The sequence below is a fragment of the Trachypithecus francoisi genome, unplaced genomic scaffold (assembly GCF_009764315.1).
Source record: "Trachypithecus francoisi isolate TF-2019V2 unplaced genomic scaffold, Tfra_2.0 Lachesis_group18, whole genome shotgun sequence".
NCBI lineage: Eukaryota > Metazoa > Chordata > Mammalia > Primates > Cercopithecidae > Trachypithecus > Trachypithecus francoisi.
In genome coordinates, this window is record NW_022681463.1 from 26,712,025 (window position 1) to 26,730,935 (window position 18,911).

Below are 18,911 nucleotides of genomic sequence, written 5' to 3' on the forward strand. Positions count from 1 at the left end.
TAATTCAAACCTCAGGCCACTGCTCCTGGTCAAGTAGAGTGCACACTGTAGTTGTAAATGCAGTCAATTATCCATTGATCATAAAAGTTGTGAGTATTTCCTAAATGATGTGAGACAAGACTAGGCTCTATAAAAACAATGAAGAAACATGACTAATGCTTCAGATAATCACATTCCATCCATTTGATGTGAGACACAATGTAAGACATTTTATAAATTTGATTAGGTAAGTGATATATTAGAACTGGAAAAAGATGTTGAAGGAAAAATGATGGAAAACGGTATTATGAAAAAATACAAAGTGCAGGAAATCTGACAATCGTGAGCAAAATATGTGTCCCTTGCTTTATGGAGCACAAGGCAAATATCACTGAATATAGGATAAATCTGGGGGGATATTTGCAGTTTCTGAAGCTACAACTGCATCCAAGAGGAATCTCTTGACTATGCTAAGGGAGACAAGTTTTATTTAGTCTTCCCATGTTTTTGCTTAACTTCCATATTTTTATTAAAAAAAAAATTTGGTAGAAACTGGGGTTCCATTATGTTGCCCAGGCTGGACTCAAACTCCTGGACTCAAGTGATCCTCCTGCCTCTACCTCCCAAACTGCTGAGATTCCAGATGTGAGCCAACATGGTGGCCTTTGTTTAACATTTATTCATTTATTTATTTTATTTATTTATTTTTGAGACAGAGCCTCCCTCTCTCTCTCAGGCTGGAGTCCAGTGGCATGATCTTGGCTCACTGCAACCTCCACCTCCCAGATTCTAAGCAATTCTCTTGCCTCAGCCTCCAGAGTAGCTGAGATTACAGGCACACACCACCACATTTGACTAATTTTTTTATTTTTAGTAGAGATGGGGTTTCACTATGTTGGCCAGGCTGGTCTCCAACTCCTGACCTCAGGTGATCCACTCAACTCGGCCTCCCAAAGTGCTGAGATTACAGGCATGAGGCACCACGCCTGGGCTGTTTAACTTTCAAAGTGTCACTTAACTGACTCCCCATATACTCATCTGTCTAGAATTTCTAATTACATTTTTATATTATTTTGCTGAATGATAAATAGTATCACTGATACATAAATTTACATTCCTTCTATTACAATTCAGAAAATAATAAGTCGTTTTCTCAAAAGCCACTGCATCATAAATAATCTGATTTCTATATGGCAAAGACTGTGCTAAGTATTAGGAAAATAAAGATGGCTGGGTAATATCTGTTCTTCTCAAATCATTCAGCCTAGAATTCAAATTAGAGTAAATAAGAACCCTGGCCCTTTTCTATTCTCTAATTATTACATTATTTTATTCCACATAATTTAGAGTGGTTTTCCTCTGAATTGATCTGAAAATAGTAAGTTGCATAAGCTCTGGCCTCAGTAATATTTAGTACTTAAGATACTAAATGCATTAAAAACAAAGGGCAGTTAAAAATGTTATGTTAAATGTCATAGTCCCCATCAAATAACCTAAAACAAAATCTTGTTATCACATACATGTGAAAATTATTTGGTTATCTTAAATACAAAAAACTGTATACAATATACATAAAAAAATTATACATGTGAACAAGGACGGCAAAGCAAAATTTCTCAAGCATAAAAACAATATATAAAGTAATATTTCAATTTTTCTACATAATTATATATGGTTTTAATGAAAGAAAATTCATTTTCAAAAGTTAATTCCTGAACCTCTGCCCATGTCTACTTCATAACTAGAGTTAATATTAATTTAACATTAAAAGCAATTAATTATAAATGTAAAAGTATGTTAACATATGAAAGTTTATGGAACCATAGAGTGAATTTTTCAGATGCAAAGGTAATTATAACATTAGCATCAATTTGAACATATAGAGTGGTCTAAAATTTCATATACAGTTCAATATATTTTATAAGAAAATTTATGTCATTGAAATAAATAAATGTATATTATTTTAGAATTGATTTTTAAGCATTCTATGAAGCCATCTGCTTGCTAAGAAAGTAATAAAAGTCAAATGCAAAAGATACCCATAATATATTCATGTCCTTCAGCCCTCAGTAGATAAATCATTTTTATTCAAATGAAATCCTTGAGTTATTTTTTTTTCCTGCTCCTATGTTCAAGAGATATGCTATGGGTATACAATTTTTCAGAGAACACTCTGTCGCTCCATTTTTTTTCCCCCTCTGAGGAAGAAGAATGAAACTAATGGGAAGAATGCAACCTAAAATGAAGCCTCAAAGGGTAATTCATTGAAAAATGATGCAGGACATGGACTATTTGGCAGAGAATTTGCACATATCTTGTTATTTCTAGCCACAAAGTCCTGTGAGATTTTTCTCTTTATCATACAGAATGTTCAATGTACTAACGGTAAACTTAAGGAGGATTGAGACATTTTATAACTCTCCTATTACTGCAGCAATGTTATTTTCCTCTAAATTGGCTTAACGGTGATTGCCCAGGGACCAGTTTGAAGTATCAGAAAAAAAATTAACTAGGGCTGGTATCACCTACAGTATATGGCTAAGGCAGAATTATTCACTGTAAACATGGTGACAAATTAAATGGAAGTCAGGTGAAAGGAGTCAAATGTGCCTTAGCATTATAATGTCAGTACTATTATGATTTTAGAAACAGTGACAAGATTCTTAATAATGAGAAGAATGTGCTTTTTGTGTGTATATATATAAAATGTTAGAATGGATTATCTCCAGAAAAGTAGTCATAAATGTAATTATAATAAAAAATTAGGTTAATCCTCACATTTGTAATGTATATTTGATTTCTAAATTAATAGCATGGAAATTAATAAAGTTCTTTTATTCATTAGAGACTGTAATGAATGGCATTATGACATAAAAGATGAGCCAAAGCAAACATCTTCCCTTTCAGTCTAGAAGCAGATACAAGAGAGGCTCCACTTGCACCTAGTCAATGTCTGAGAAAGCTGCCTTTGCAAGACAAAGGTATTAAAATATATAGATTTCGGCCAGGCGCGGTGGCTCAAGCCTGTAATCCCAGCACTTTGGGAGGCCGAGACGGGCGGATCACGAGGTCAGGAGATCGAGACCATCCTAGCTAACATGGTGAAACCCCGTCTCTACTAAAAAAAATACAAAAACTAGCCGGGCGAGGTGGCGGGCGCCTGTAGTCCCAGCTCCTCGGGAGGCTGAGGCAGGAGAATGGCGTAAACCCGGAAGGCGGAGCTTGCAGTGAGCTGAGATCCAGCCACTGCACTCCAGTCCGGGCGACAGAGCGAGACTCCGCCTCAAAAACAAACAAACAAACAAACAAAAAATATATATATTTCTTCCCCTTTCTATGAGAAGTAGCTGAAATCTCTAAAGAGAAGAAAAATCAGATTGAGGGTGTTCAAAGATGAGATTGCAAGAGGAAAGAAAAAGATTTAATGACATTAATACAATCTTTGACATGTGTCTTTTATATTTGCATTAAAGTCATAATTTTACCTTTTTAAAAATTATACTTCAACAGTTGTGTAACTTATCCCCAAGTCATACATGAGAACTCACCTGATAAAGGCAATAAACTGTGTGCTGGAGAAGTGTTCCTCATGGGCTGCTTAACTCGTACATGTCTTTTCTCAGCTTCTAAGAGTAAATACAAATCGGCTTCTTTTTTTTCTTTTTTCCTTTTTGTATATAAGGTTTCATATTTGAGTATGGTTCTTGTACAATCTGTTCTGACAAGGACACTATTATGGAACACAAACACTTGGTAGGTTAAACCAATGCCCAGACAACTCTCTCAAGGAAACCGGGTTGGCAGCTACTTGGAAGGGATCCTGTCTCTCTGGACAGGCAGGCCAAAGACCTTAGCAAATTTTTGAAACCTCAATAAGGAAAGTATTCACCTATATTCATAGAAACTAAAGGTAAAATTCCATGGCGGGAAGGACTTGAGCTTATTTTCTTTGTGTCAAAATAGAAGGGATAATTGTAGAATCTTTTAAAAGTTCAATCCAAGAGTCTGCGTGAAAATTTACAAATAGAAGTTAGTTATGTAGTCTTAGTTTTCTCAATAACATATGTTTAAAAATAGTCTCTATCGTAATTAATACGCTTGGTGAATCTATAGAAACAAATAGGCCAAACTTAATGAGAACAGCCCTTTTGCGAGTGTGAGTAATCTTTGGAGATTATTTATGACCACACATGGTTTGATTGTCAGGACAATTATCAGAACCTGGGAGTAGGTTAAAGAAACTGATGATTTTCCTTGCAATGATGTACTAGGCTTGCCTCTTTAATTGATTTTATATGTACTGATCCATCTTACTGTTCTGTAGAAAGAAAAGTTAACATAGTAGATATCTGTCTGTTACACATGTAGATAATTTCTGTCCAGCAGGAAAGATAATCCCAAAGGTCATCATTTATTGCACTGTTGTTATTTAAGCAGTTTGTAGTTATATAAAAGAATATTTAGCTAATATTCCTTTTCTAAGATATCTTTATTACATGGCCTATAAATACCTCTTTAAATGCACTTAAAACTAGTGTAGTATCTTGCTGATTCTTTTACCTTTGAAACGCAAAAAATACATTAGCATCCATTGCATAATACATATTTGAAAATAGATAACATAATTTTGAAAAATATACGGTGAAAAGTGTGAACTTCTAAACATAAAAATACATTGAAGGCAGTATAGTTCTGAAATAAAAATAAATGACTCAGAAAAATAGACGAAAATATCCTGAACAAAGTGTGTGAAGTTATTTTTTATTATCAATTTGGTTTTAATTATAAGATAATATATGCAGATTATTTTAGTAAAGATGAGAGGCAATTTTATTACATATTATATGCAAATAGGTACACAATGTATAAATGTTTAGTGTGAGAGAATGATATGTCACTGATAAAATTAAGAAATTTAGATATTTAAATTTCCCTGTATTAAAAGCAAAATTAAAAATATTAAATTACATCAAATATTAAAATCACATGAGAGAAAATATTTTCATTTTAAGAGATTAACTATAATTCAAATCATTACAGAGAAATAACCTACATGAAAAATTGGATAAAAATAAAATTATGAAATCACACAAATACTAAAGTTTTAGGCTCCCATTTAGCTAAATGAATGCAAAGTTAAACAAACATTTTGTAGGATTTTAAAAAATGATTTTTTTTCAAATTGTTGGCAAGAGGGTGGGTTGGATAGCAGTAATAGGCAATGTTGTCTCAACCACTTCTTTTATAAATGAAATGAATTCTGGCCGGGCGTCGTGGCTCACACCTGTATGTAATCCAACACTTTGGGAGGTCAAGGCGGGCGGATCACGATGTCAGGAGATCCAGACCATCCTGGCTAATACAGTGAAACCCCGTCTCTCCTAAAACCACAAAACAATTAGCCGGGCATGGTGGTGGGCACCTGTAGTCCCAGCTACTCTGGAGGCTGAGGCAGGAGAATGGCGTGAACCCGGGAGGAGGAGCTTGCAGTGAGCCGAGATTGCTCACTCTCTGGGCAACAGAGTGAGACTCTGTCTCAAAAAAATAAAACATGGAATGAATTCCAAAACTTCTGCAGAACAATTTGAAAAACCTGAAAAACTGTTTAAGTTATTGACCTATAATGTATTTGGAGAAAACAGAGATGCACATCAATATTAAAATATAAACATGATTTATCACAGCATTCTTTCATAAAAAGAATCAACGTAAAAAAGATTGATTAAACAGATTATGTGAATCATTAATAGTTATATTTATAATCTTACAAAACATTTTATTGTACAGGAATAGACAAATGTATAAATTGTAGAAAGAACAGCGATTATCAATTAGCAAGTGAAGTATTTCAATGTGTCAATATTTGTGTGTTGTATGAATTAGTTTATTCTATATCATACTAACAATTTTACTGGATTGTAATTTTTATTGGTAGAAGGATAAAATTTTCAAATATGTGTATAGAGATATAGATATATATGCAAGGGTAAAAATATCAAAGCTGGAAATCAACACTTTGAAACACTATTTTGTAGTTTCCTAATTCTGTAATTACCTAAGATACATTGTTTCACAATAAAATATGAAAACATCTGGGGAAAAGATTGGCATGTAACAACTTTTGGTTTTTAAAAAGTTATGATTTTGTACTTCAATTTACTTAAATTTAAAAATTGAACTAAATTAAATTAAACAATTTACTTAAATTTAAAAATTGAACTAAATTAAAAATTGAACTATAATTCAGGAACTATGAGGGTATATAATAGTGGACATTATTGTTGAATGTTAAGAGTCATTTTACCTAATACTCTTAACATAGTGGCAATGTAGCTGCTAGTATTTGATTCACAAGTATGATCGAATTATGGCTAAATATTAGCAAAAAGTATCATAAGAAATTAGCTGGAAGTCATGATGCTAATTGCTCCCAACTTCCATGTCAGATATGGGGAAACCTCCATCTTCCCCATCTCTCTCTTTCCTTCCTCCCTCTTTTTTCTTTCATAAAGCATTTAGCCTAATTTGTTTTTCTGCAGCCATCCTACAACCAAGAGATTATAGAACCTATAGAACTGATAAAACATTGTGGATTTCACATTGAGACCCAGAAATACCTGTGTGCTTTGATGACATCATTAAACTGTTGGATCAGCCTGAATACTCTTCCTATTCTGGACTTTATGATAAGTGAGAATATACTTTCTCACCATTTGTGCCACTTTGATTTCAGTGTTACTTTGTTACTGATAAAGATTTTGAGACCAGGAAGTAATGGTATTGCCGTGAACATACAATGGAATGGATTTGTCAAAGCAAAAAGAAATGCACAGTACAAAGTTAAACAGGCAAGGGAAATTTTATTCAAGGAGATCGTAATGGGGAATTGAGGACAGAATTTAGCCTGAACTCAACTCGGCTGAGATAAAAGGCTGGAGGATTTTAAGAGCTGGATGGGAGACTCATAGGCCATCTGTGTTTGCTAATTTGCCTTTATCCAAAGGAAAAGTAAACTTTTTAATACTTTCATAACAGGCAGTAGGTTTATAACTTGGAACAAGGTGGCCACAAAAGTTAAGTTCTTATTCTTTCACAGAAAATAAGAGATAAGGGAACTCTCTTTCTTGATGATAATAGATATAAGAAATGGCTGTCTGTCCTTGAGAAAGACTTTCCTGGATTGTAAAACTAGCAAAAAGACTTTTTAAAGATTTATATCACAAAGGATAGGAGAAATAATTTACAATGACAGTTGTTCCAAGAAAAGAGAGATGATGGACCTAGATTTAGGCTAAGGGGAACAGTAAGGCCTCTTGCTCAGGCTGAATGAAAAAAAGGGCAGAGGGAGGATAGTGAGGACCTCACTGTCCCAAGCCTAGGAGATGTCAGCACTTGTGCTGTTGGGGAAGTAGTATGTAATGTATGACCTGGTGCCTGTTTCTTATTGACTGATGGAGTGGCAATAATCCCTGTTGCTGGTTATCAATAAGCAAACAAGCAAGCAAACAAATAAATGAAAACATTACATTTGGTATTTCTCAGGGCATTTAGTTTGTCACTATGTGTAAGGGGCTTAAAGACAGAGAATAGAGGAAGCGTAGTTATTCCTAAAAAGACTGTTTCACAGAATACAATTAAAATGTGTTGTAAATATGATATCCGACACTCTATATGATTTAAAACTAGACGAATTTTCTTATCCAATAATGAATGTACCAGCATATACAGAGAAGTAAGAAAAATTTAAAAATTATATTAAGAGAAAAACTAAGCATCGTGGATCATCTAAGCATCCTGAGTCTCCTTATGTTACTCTCTTTACAGGAAAAGTAGAGCAAACATACTTATTATTCAGATGCTCCTAGAAGGTCAGTGGGGGCAGTTGCCTCCCGAGTAGTCAAGGGTATACTTTCAAATACCTGAATTAAAAGAACTTTATTAAAATCAGCACAAAAACATTAATAAAGTTGGAGAAACGGGAATTTCAAGAGTCGAAAACCCATTTCTAGAACATTTCTCAGACTCTAGTTTTTAATTTCCTAGAATGGATCTAAACAGCAGGCTCATGCAAATATGGTTCACAGAGTGGTGAGGCCTCCTAAAATGTTTTTAATCAATTTGCTTGTAAATAAATACAGAATGAGAATGACTAGATGACAATCTAGGCAATACCATTCAGGACATAGGCACAGACAAAAATTTCATAATGAAGATGCCAAAAGCAATTGCAACAAAAGCAAAAATTGACAAATGGGATCTAATTAAACTAAAGTGCTTCTGCTCAGCAAAAAAAAAACTATCAACAGAGTAAACAGACAACATACAGGATGGGAGAAAAGAATTGCAACCTATGCGCCTGACAAAGGTGTAATATCGAGCATCTATAAGGAACTTAATAAAATTACCAAGAAAAAACAACCCCATTCAAAAAGTGAGTAAATGACATGAACAGACATTTCTCAAAGGAAGAAATGCATGCAGCCAATAATCATATGAAAAAAAAGCTCAACATGACTGAACATTAGAGAAAAGCAAATCAGAACCACAATGAGATACCATCTCACACTAGTCAGAATGTCTATTATTTTTTTAAAAAGTAACAGGTGCTGGCGAGGTTGTGGAGAAAAAAAAGGAACACTTATACACTGTTGGGGAAAGTGTAAATTAGTTCAACCATTGGGGAAGACAGTGTGGCAATTCCTCAAAGACCTAGAACCAGAAATACCATTTGACTCAGCCATCCCATTATTGGATATATACTCAAAGGAATATAAATCATTCTATTATAATAACACATGCACGTGTATGTTCATTGTAGCACTATTCACAATAGCAAAGTCATGAAATCAACCTAAATGCCCATCAATGATAGATTGGATAAAGAAAATGTGGTGCATATACACTATTAAATACTATGCAGCTATAAAAAAGGATGAGATAATGTCCTTTGTAGGGATGTGGTTAGAGCTGGAGGTCATTATCCCCAGCAAACTAACTCAGAAACAAAAAACCAAATACCACATTTCTCGCTTATAAGTGAGAGCTAAATGATGAGAGCACGAGGACACTTAGAGGGGAACAACACACACACTGGGGTCTTTCAGAGGGTAGAGGGTGGAATGAGGGAGAGGATCAGGACAAATAAATAGTGGGTACTAGACTTAATACCTGGGTGATAAAATAATCTGTACCACAAGCTCCCATGACACAAGTTTACCTGTGTAACAAACCTGCACTTGTACCCCTGAAATTAAAATCAAACTTAAACAAGAAACTTCTGTAATATTGCCTCAGTATCTAATACTCTGTGTTTTTCTTTTCACTTTTCTAGCAATTCACTTTAAATTGAGTTTTTCAAAATTGTATTCTGTTTTGTTTTGTTTTGTTTTTGAGACAGGATCTCACTCCATCACCCAGGCTGGAGTGCTCTGGTGCATCACAGCTCATCACAGCCTTGACCTTCAGTTATCAAGCAATCTTTCCACTTCAGTTTCCACTTCAGCCACCTAAGTATGCCCACCATGCTCAGCTATTGATTGATTGATTAATTGATAGATATGGGGCCTCAAGCAATCCTTCTTCCTTAGCCTCCCAAAGTAAAAACTAAATTTCTATGAGAGATTGGAAAAAAAAAAAAAAAACCTTCACAGATACATTTAGATGCATGAATCTATAACAACTAAGTCATATACCTACTAAATATTTAAGAAAACTACATGGTCAAAGAAATTTCAAATTCCAAATTGATAATGTTAAAGACTTGATTCCTTTCTCAGGCTCCAGACTTACACCAACAGAAAGTTTTCTCATAAGGATGCACAAGAACAGTAGAAGTGGCGAACCCCCATCCCAAATAAAGCAAGAGATGACAATCTTCAAGGCAGAGTAACCCAGAAACTGTCACTAGGTCCTTGGGGTGTTGCTTTTCTGGCCCGAAACTTCTGTGATTGGTGGCATGTTTGCCCTAGTTTTGCCTTGGACTATTGGGTTTGTTCTGCCCACTTGGCCTGGAAGGCTGCCCTTGGCTCATGCTCCCGCCTGGATCCCATGCCTTCCAAGGGCAAGCCAGATGTGGAGGAGCATGAGGTGTGTGAGAGTGTGAGCGTGGGATCTGGCCACTGCCCACAGCCAGGCATGCCAGCTGTGGCAAGGCAGGCAGCTCCAGGCACTGGCACTGTGCACCGGCTCTCTGTGAGGCTGTGGCTGGAGCAGGCATACCACAAACAACTTTCATGGCTGGTACTGGGGAACCTGGTGGTACTTGGAAGCTTGGAGACACCAGGAACTGAAGAGCCCCAAAGAATGAGTCACAGCCCTGTCTCAGGGCGTTCCTAGGTCTAAGCTCCCCAAAGGACTGCAGCTCTTCTTTCCTTCTCCCCTCTCCCCTTCTTGTCACCTGCAACGTGGCAAGCAAGAGACATATTTCAGTCCTGCCATTTGGTGGATCCTGAGTTCTTGTCCTGCATCTTGTCCCACATGTGGACATGTGGAGGGTGAGCAAGGTGAAGAGGTGTTTATTGAGTGACAGAACATCTCAGAAGAGACCCACAGTGGGTAGCTCCTATCCACAGGCAAGTCATTCACATGACTGTCCAGCTCTCAGCAGAGAGGAGACTCACAGCAGGTAGCTCCTCTCTGCAGGCAGGTTGTCCCATCTGCTTAGCTCTCAGCAGAGAGGAGACCCACAGTAGGTAGCTCCTCTCCACAAACAGCTCATCCATTTGTCTGCCTGAGTCTGGCTGAGTCTGGGATTTTTATGAGCCTCAGAGGGGAGGAAATGGGTGCTGATTGGTCCGTGAGTGACCATGGGTGGACCTGGAAAAAGTACCATAAGTTTTCACTCCAGTCCACAGAACTGGCAGCCTGGGGCCAGGCCTCAGGATATCCCTGGCCTGAAGGTAGGGCTTCACCAGGGACTGCCCCTTTCTGTTTAGGAACCTGTCTGGCTCCTGCCTATATTAACCTGCCATCTATAATGCCCACAGTGCCCAGGGTGTTCATGCCAAGTGGTGCCTGCAGGCCTATGCTGAGCTGCCTTTAGCACCTCCTCAGCCTGTCTCCTGTGCTTGTTGGCACCCATATTCCAGAGGGACCCAACATGGCAGGGGGCTGGCATGGTGCTTCCCCAAGTGTATGCATACCTGGCCTAGTCATGACAGCACCTAGGCAAGGCCACAACTTTGCTACAAAATCAGAGTAGGTATCAGGAGTGGGGAGAGGCCAGGTGGTGGAAGTGGGCACTTCTGAGCTTACAGGGGCAGAGGCCTTCCCAGGCCCCTGAGAGTGCAGAGATGTCTGAGTTTGGTGGCTGCAGCTGCACCCAGGAAGGCAGAGCTGCACCCAGGAGGGCAGGGCTCCCACCCCTCAAACTTGGAAGAGGGAAGTGCTTATACCTGTTCCCAGGTCACGCCAGCTCCATGGAGTGTCCAGCCCCAGCTGCGCCTCCCCAACAGCCTCTGGCATCATGGCAGCAGCCACTCCAGATGAGCCACAGCTGCCATCAAAATCAGATCTTTGTGTATTAGTACATTTTCATGCCACTGATAAAGGGAAGAGACTGGGAAGGAAAATAGGTTTAATTGGACTTACATTTCCACATGGCTGGAGGCCCCAGAATCATGGCGGGAAGCAAAAGGTACTTCTCACATAGCAGCAGCAAGAGAAAATGAGGAAGATGCAAAAGCAGAATTCCCTGATAATACCATAAGATCTCGTGAGATTTATTCATTACCACAAGAACAGTATGTGGGAAACTGCCCTGATGATTCAAATGATCTCCCACCAGGTCCCTCCCACAACACATGGCAATTATGAGAGTACAATTTGAGATTTTGGTGGGGACACTGAGTCAGACCATATCATTCTGCCCCAGCCCCTCCAAATCTCATGTACTCACATTTCAAAATCAATAATGCCTTCCCAACAGTTTGGGAACCTCTGCCTACATTGCAATTGGAAAGTCTGGGAGTTTGAAAAGCTACACTTAGATTTCAGAAGATGTATGGAAATGCCTGGATGCTCAGGCAATGTTTACTGCAGGGCCAGGGCACTGGCAGGCTCAACACCATGTGGAAGCTGCCAAGGTTTGGGACTTGCACCCCCTGAGGCCCCAGCCCAAGCTCTACGTTGGCCCCTGTAAGCCAGAGCTGGAGCAGCTGGGGCACAGGGCACCAAGTCCCTAGGCTACACAAAGCACAGGGCCCTGGTCCTGGCTGATGAAACTATTTTCTCCTAGGCCTCTGGGCCTGTGATGGTAGGGGCTGCTGGGAAGACCTCTGCCATACCCTGAAGACATTTTTTTCCCCATTGTCATGGGGATTAACATTCAGCTCCTCATTACTTTGCAAATTTCTGCAGCTGGCTTGACATTCTCCTCAGAAAATGGGTTTTCCTGTTCTACCACATTATCAGGCTGCAAATTTTCCAAACTTTTATACTCTGCTTCACTTATAAAACTGAGTGCCTTTAAAGCAGCCAAGTCACCTCTTGAATGCTTTCTTGCTTATACATTTCTTCCACCAGATACCCTAAATCATCTATGTCAAGTTAAAATTTCCACAGATCTCTAGGGCAGGGGCAAAGTGTCACCAGTTTCTTTGCTAACATATAGCAAGAGTTACCTTTGCTCCAGTTCCCCAAAATTTCCTCATCTTCATATGAGACCACCTCAGCCTCGACCTTATCATCCATATAGCTATCAGCCTTCTGGTCAAAGCCATTCAGCAAGTCTCTAGGAAGTTCCAAACTTTCCCACATTTTCCTGTCTTCTTCTGAGCCCTTGAAACAGTTCCAGACCTCTGCCTATTACCCAGTTCCAAAGTCGCTTCCACATTTTCGGGTATTTTTTCAGCAATACCCCACTCTACGGGTACCAATTTACTATGTTGGTCTGTTTTCACACTGCTGATAGAAACATACCTGAGACTGGGAAGGAAAGGAGGTTTAATTGGACTTACATAAGTTCCACATAGCTGGGGAGGCCTCAGAATCATGGCGAGAGGTGAAAGGCACTTCTTACATGGCAGCGGCAAGAGAAGATGAGGGAGCTGCTAAAGCGGAAACCTCTGATAAAATCATGAGATCTCATGAGACTTATTCACTACCACAAGAACAGTATGGGGGAAACTGCCTTGATGATTCAAATAATCTCCCACCAGCTCTCTTCCACAACACGTGGGAATTAAGGGAGTACAATTCACAATGAGATTTGGGTGGGGACTCAGAACCAAACCATATCACTTGGGAATATCAAATTGTCCGACTGTGTTAATCCTGAACCTCTAAAGGGCAGATGCCTGATGGTATCAAATATGCAAAGATTTTATTAGGGAAAATACCTGCCTCAAAGAAAATGGTGATGTATCTGGAAAACACTGAGAGATCCAAGGACAGTGATACAAGTTTGACCATAAGTGAAGGAGAAAGAAAGACAAGGTTGGGTGGAAGCATGTAGACAGCTTCAAAGTCTAAGGAGGGTTTAACAAAAGCTCCAGGAGTCACTGAGCCTTCAATGGGCTGTTAAAGGACTCCCCAGTTTCCTAGGAACAGATCTTCTTTAGGTTCCCTTTGTGGTCTGTCACTGGCAGGCAGGAGCAAAGAAAACCTTGATGATCCAGGTGTGACTGGATCCCTCTAATTTATCCCGCCATCTTCACATGATCATCTTGTCTTTGTGTATCTCTGTATCTTAATTTCCTCCTTCCTGTAAAGGTACCATATATATCCAATTTACAGCCTACTCTTATCTAGTATGACTTTGTCTTAACTTGATTACATCTGCTAAAATTCTATTTATAAATAAGGTCTCATTCATAGGTTCCATGTGGACATAAATTTTGGGGAGACACTATTTAACCAAGAAAAATGATATTTGTATATACTTTTGAGCAATGAAGAACTAAAACGAAGATCTAAGATTATCAAAATGTCCTCTATATTTCCAAGAAAATAAAATAGCTGGATACTTGCCGAGGAATTTTTATTTTCATTTTAACTGTTTTGAATATTTATTTAGTTAACTTTATATTAGAATCTTGAACTTATGAAAAGATATTTTTAAGTATATGAGAAATATGTGATAAATATTCACTGTGAAGTTATGTAATAAAATATTTTCACTTAGTATTCTACCAAGTAGGCAAAACAGCCACCACGCAATTCCTCCTTAGCTAACTTTACCTGAAATTATATTTTTGCTATATTTATTTGCTTATATTTTTACCTTTTAAAAATTTTGTATGTGCTTGTCTATCTCTCCCACTGATATTTCAGTTCCATTAAGGTAGGAACTTTGCCTTATTAAATAAAGATGAATAAATTAGGGAATAAATCAGAGGATCCTTAAAAAATCATTATCACCTATTTTGAAAGAAAACTACTGAAAGACAAGCAAATGTCAATCAATTGCTCAAGAAGCTTTCAATGCTATAGAGCAATAAATCTCTTATGAGCAAATAAAGTAAATTAAATAAAAATATATATTAACTCCATATTTTATTATGAACTCTTAGTAATAAAATTTAAAAATCATACTTCCTTTCACTCTTTCAATGTAATAAATTGACTTATAAGTCATTTAAATAAATTAAGAAAGTGAAATAAACATTTTGAATCCATTAATGTCTGGCTAAATGAAAACTACCCATAGACATTACATAAAATTTCTTATTCCAGTATACCATGTATAGCATCTGTTGACATCTTAATCCTCACATTCATTTATATTTATTTATAAAAGCAATTTTTAAAGACATTTTGAATTTCTGTATACTACATTTTAAAGATCCCACAATCTCTTTAAGATTTGTTTAATTTTTGTATATTTTATGTAGAGCAGAACTTCTTGCTTAGTCTTAATCATTGAGTCTATATTTTATCTCTTTTTATACCTCTAACACTGTGCTAGGTTCATAATATATAGTATAAAATTTTGGCTGTGTGTGGTGGCTCACATCTATAATTCCAGCACCTTTGGAGGGGGAGACGAGAGGATCCCTTGAGGTCAGGAGTTCAAGATCAGCCTGAGCAACATTGTGAGAACCTGTCTCTATGAAAACAAAACAAAAACCACGTATGGTGGTGCATGCCTGTATTCCCAGATACTTGGTAAGCTGAGGCAGGAGGATCACTTGAGCCCAGGAAGTCGAGGTTATAATAAACTATAATCACACCACCACACTCTAGCAGGTGATAATGTAAGACCTTGTCTCCAAAAAAAGAAAAATAAATAAATTCTTGTAGTGTTGATTTATTCTCCACTTACAGATTTTTTTTCTTGCTCGTTCTTCTAGTGGTAACCAACCCTATTGCAATTCTAAAATTACAAATAATGCAGTCATACAGTCTCAAAATGAATTTATAAATTTGGATTAAACTCTATTAATATTTTCAAAGATATTTTAAAGTTTCATATTGTTATATGATATTAAAATTAAAACTACAGAGTATTAAAATTTTATAATATTAATACATTAAAATATTTATGTAAATTCAAACATACAATAAAATCATACCTAACAAACCTATAATACCTGCAATTTCATCACACATTTTTCTTTTTCCCACTATCAGAATGGAGGAAGTATCTCTCTTAATTTCTAAAGCTAATCATCTGTTCTGAAATCCATGTTTTCTTCCCTCCTCTGACCTCATTTTGTGCTGCTCCTTCACGTGCTGTTGTATAGCTTTGGGTCAGTGTTTTCTGGTTATTGGTATATGTGATCTGATCACTGAGTCCCTTTGTCATGTGCCCACTGCATCATCTGCTTTGCTAAAATGTATGTCTTCATTCTAATACAAGTAACCTGTTTTGGTGAATCAAACACTGTAACGCCGCATAATGCTTCTACATGAGGCTCCGATGAAAAGGCAACCATACTTGGATAACGTTTACAAACTAGTCGAGAAGAATCACTGCCCTTCCATGAATCAACTTGGTAACAATTGGATGGCTTATTTTCTCAAGGTATGGTGCATTATATGAGTGATGGACTTGTGGACTTATTGTGCCAATTCTGACGAAGTTGTGTTGACATCAACTTTTCAAGTTGTCTTATCTACTTCATTGTTAATGGTGGCTGCTTTCTGTTTGGTATTTATACAGGATTCAAAGATGTTCACACTAATGTATACTCCTAAAGTTTCCACTCTCTGCCTCTACACTAAACCTCTTTCTCTCTATCTACTAATCATTTTATTTCTAACCACCTAACCATCCAATCCAAACTAATGACTTCAAATATTCATATTTAGAGTCGTTTTTCTTTCTGGAACTAAAAAAAGGGAGGCATGACAACAGTACCAATGAAATTTCTGCCCATAAGCAGGTTTTCTTTTCTCATCTCTCTTCTGTATTTTAGGGTCATAACTGGATGGACTATAGGGTAATAACTGTTTATTTTGAATTGGTACTTACATGCTGAGCATACAAAGGCTGAGAGAAAGTAGGGATGACAGATTTACAAATGCATCTAGGCTGATGTTCTCACTGCCTTACCTTAAGATTTCACATTTTCCAAATATGAAATATTTGCATGGAAGACTACTCTTTGCGCCTCAACAGCATTCTATAATACTTTTATATGAGTCTGCTCTTTAACAAGTTATCTATTTTTGTCTGAAAATGACTTAATTAGGCTTCTTCATTAAATGATGTTTTAATTGGATAAAGACTTTTAGGATGGCACTTCTTAACTTTCAACATTTTAAAGATAAATATCTTTTGGATTCCATTACTTCTGTTACAAAGTCAACTATTAGTATTATTTTTAGTCCACTGAAGGAGGTACGTGTTTTTGTTTGTTTGTTTGTTTTTAATAAGCCCTCAGGCTGATTTTAAAAATTTTCACTTTGTCTTTCACTGGTTTTTATGTGATGGGCCTAAGTATAGTTTTATTTGAATTTATCCTGTTTGGGGTCTTCATATCTTCTTCAATCCTTATCTTCAGGTCTTTAGTTAGTTTTGGAAAATTCTCAGTTCTTAACATTTTAACTATTTCTTCCTTCTTACGATCTCTTTCCTATTTATCTGGGTTTTGAACTACACATATGTTAGAACTTTTATCACATCCTGTATTTTCTTATGCTTCTGCTACTTAAGAGAACATATAGTTCCTTCTATTTGAGCAGCTAGTAGATAACATGAATCCAATAAGAAATTGAGATAATTCACAGCTGGTTTTTCTTAGTTACCCTTTATTCCCATGGTTTGCCTTCATGTGACCCATTGAAAGTAATGGACTCCAGCTTTCCTCTCATTCCAATTTCTGCCAAAAGTTTTCTCCAACCTCCCAGCTGCCGTAGTTTTGATTCTGCACATACCTCAAAAGTCGAAGGGCCCAAAGTCCTTGGATGTTTTGGGTTTTCTTCTCTCCTGATATATGCCCTGTAATTTCCTGCTACCTTGGTGACATCCCAAAACATCTGAATAGATTTTAAAAATCATCCTGTTCATACTCTCTAGTGGAAGTGCTGGTCAAAATCAATCTAGTCACCATTACAGGAAGCAGATTGCTGGCAAAAAAACAAGCCAGCCCTTCCTATTTGCATGTTATGCAGATGTAGATTCAACCAACCCCTGATCAAGAATATTGGGAAAAAATATATAAAACAACACAAATTTGAAAAATACATTATAACAATTTTGACATAGCATTTACATTGTATTAAGTGTTATACGTAATAGAGAGATGTTTTGAATGAGAAAATGTGCCTAGATTATTTGCAAATACTAACACCATTTTATGTAAGGGACTTGATGGATTTTGGCATCCTAGTGGGGGGTGGCAGGTGGCGGGGGTGGGTTCTGAAACCAATCTTCTGTGAGTACCAAGGGACTGAAACTGAAACGGGAGAGTTGCTTGATTCTCCTTGAAGGACTTGTGACAGAGGTGTGGCTCACCAGTTCGGTTCCCATGCTGCTCAAACCCCTAGCAGGAGGGGGAGCATGCAGAGGGGCAAGCGCGGAGGCCAGGAGGAGCGCTGTGGGCTCCTGCCCCACCGAAGTGTCTAGGGGTCACGGTGCCTGCCACCCCCGTGTTACAAAGCTCTTTCAGCTTTGCTGTCTGCAGATGGCTTGAGTGTTAATCAGCTCAGTGGCCCCTCTGCCTTTTCTCAAGGACAGAGTCAGTGTGACAGCTTTCTGTATGCGGAACTCTTGCCCAGCGTCCTGGAAACATCGGGTCACACACGGGCTTGAAGGATGAATAGGAGGTTTTACTGAGTGGCGGAAGTGTCACTCAGCAGCCTGGATGGGGAGCCAGAAGCAGGGGATGAAGTGGGAAGGTGATCTACCCCTAGGGTCGGGCCATACAGTGACCGGGCTCCTCTCTAATCGCCTGGCGGAACTCCTCTCCGCGTTTAGCTGTCCCTCCTCTTTCGTTCTCTGCCGCATCGTTCTGCCGTACATCTGCTCATCTGCGGGCTTGCTGGTGGGCTTCTGAAGCCTGGGATTCGCGGTTTACGTGGGTGCAGGATAGGAGGCGTGGCGGGCCAAAAGGCAATTTTTTGGGTGTAAAAACAGGAATGCCTGTCCTCATTTAGGGCCGCGGGTCTTCAGGCTTAAGGCTTGAGAGGAGCGTTGGTGGGGTGGTTTCCTGGTAAACCACCCTCTTCTACCCAGTATTTCCCTGTCTCCTGTCGGTATCAGGACTACTATACAGTGCAACATTTAGAGAATGGGTTTGACAACGGGGAATCGTGAAATTGAGCCCTGGCTCTCTTACGTAGAAGCAGCTTTAGCGTTGTATTTAAGAGAATAAGCATTGAAGCCAGAGTGCTTTGGGATTGAATAGGGAGTCCCTTAGATACTTGATGTTTCTTTTTATTTTATATTTATTATTATTTTAATTTTTTGTGACACAAAGTCTCGCTCTGTTTCCCAGGCTGGAGTGCAGTGGCACAGTCATGGCTCACTGCAGCCTCAACCTCCTGGG

The 18,911-nt window shown here is 38.1% G+C and overlaps 1 long non-coding RNA gene across 3 annotated transcripts in view; it reads right to left on the reverse strand.

Annotated features, from left to right (window-relative positions):
* The window catches only part of LOC117063627, a 143,512-nt gene that overhangs the window by 5,520 nt on the left and 119,081 nt on the right, over positions 1-18,911 (reverse strand). For 2 of the 3 annotated variants that reach the window (XR_004429020.1, XR_004429019.1), the window contains one exon: positions 3,528-3,692. This is a non-coding gene — a long non-coding RNA (uncharacterized LOC117063627). Of the gene's footprint in view, positions 1-3,527; positions 3,710-18,911 lie in introns of all 3 variants that reach the window. The other variant, XR_004429021.1, reaches the window with a different exon arrangement.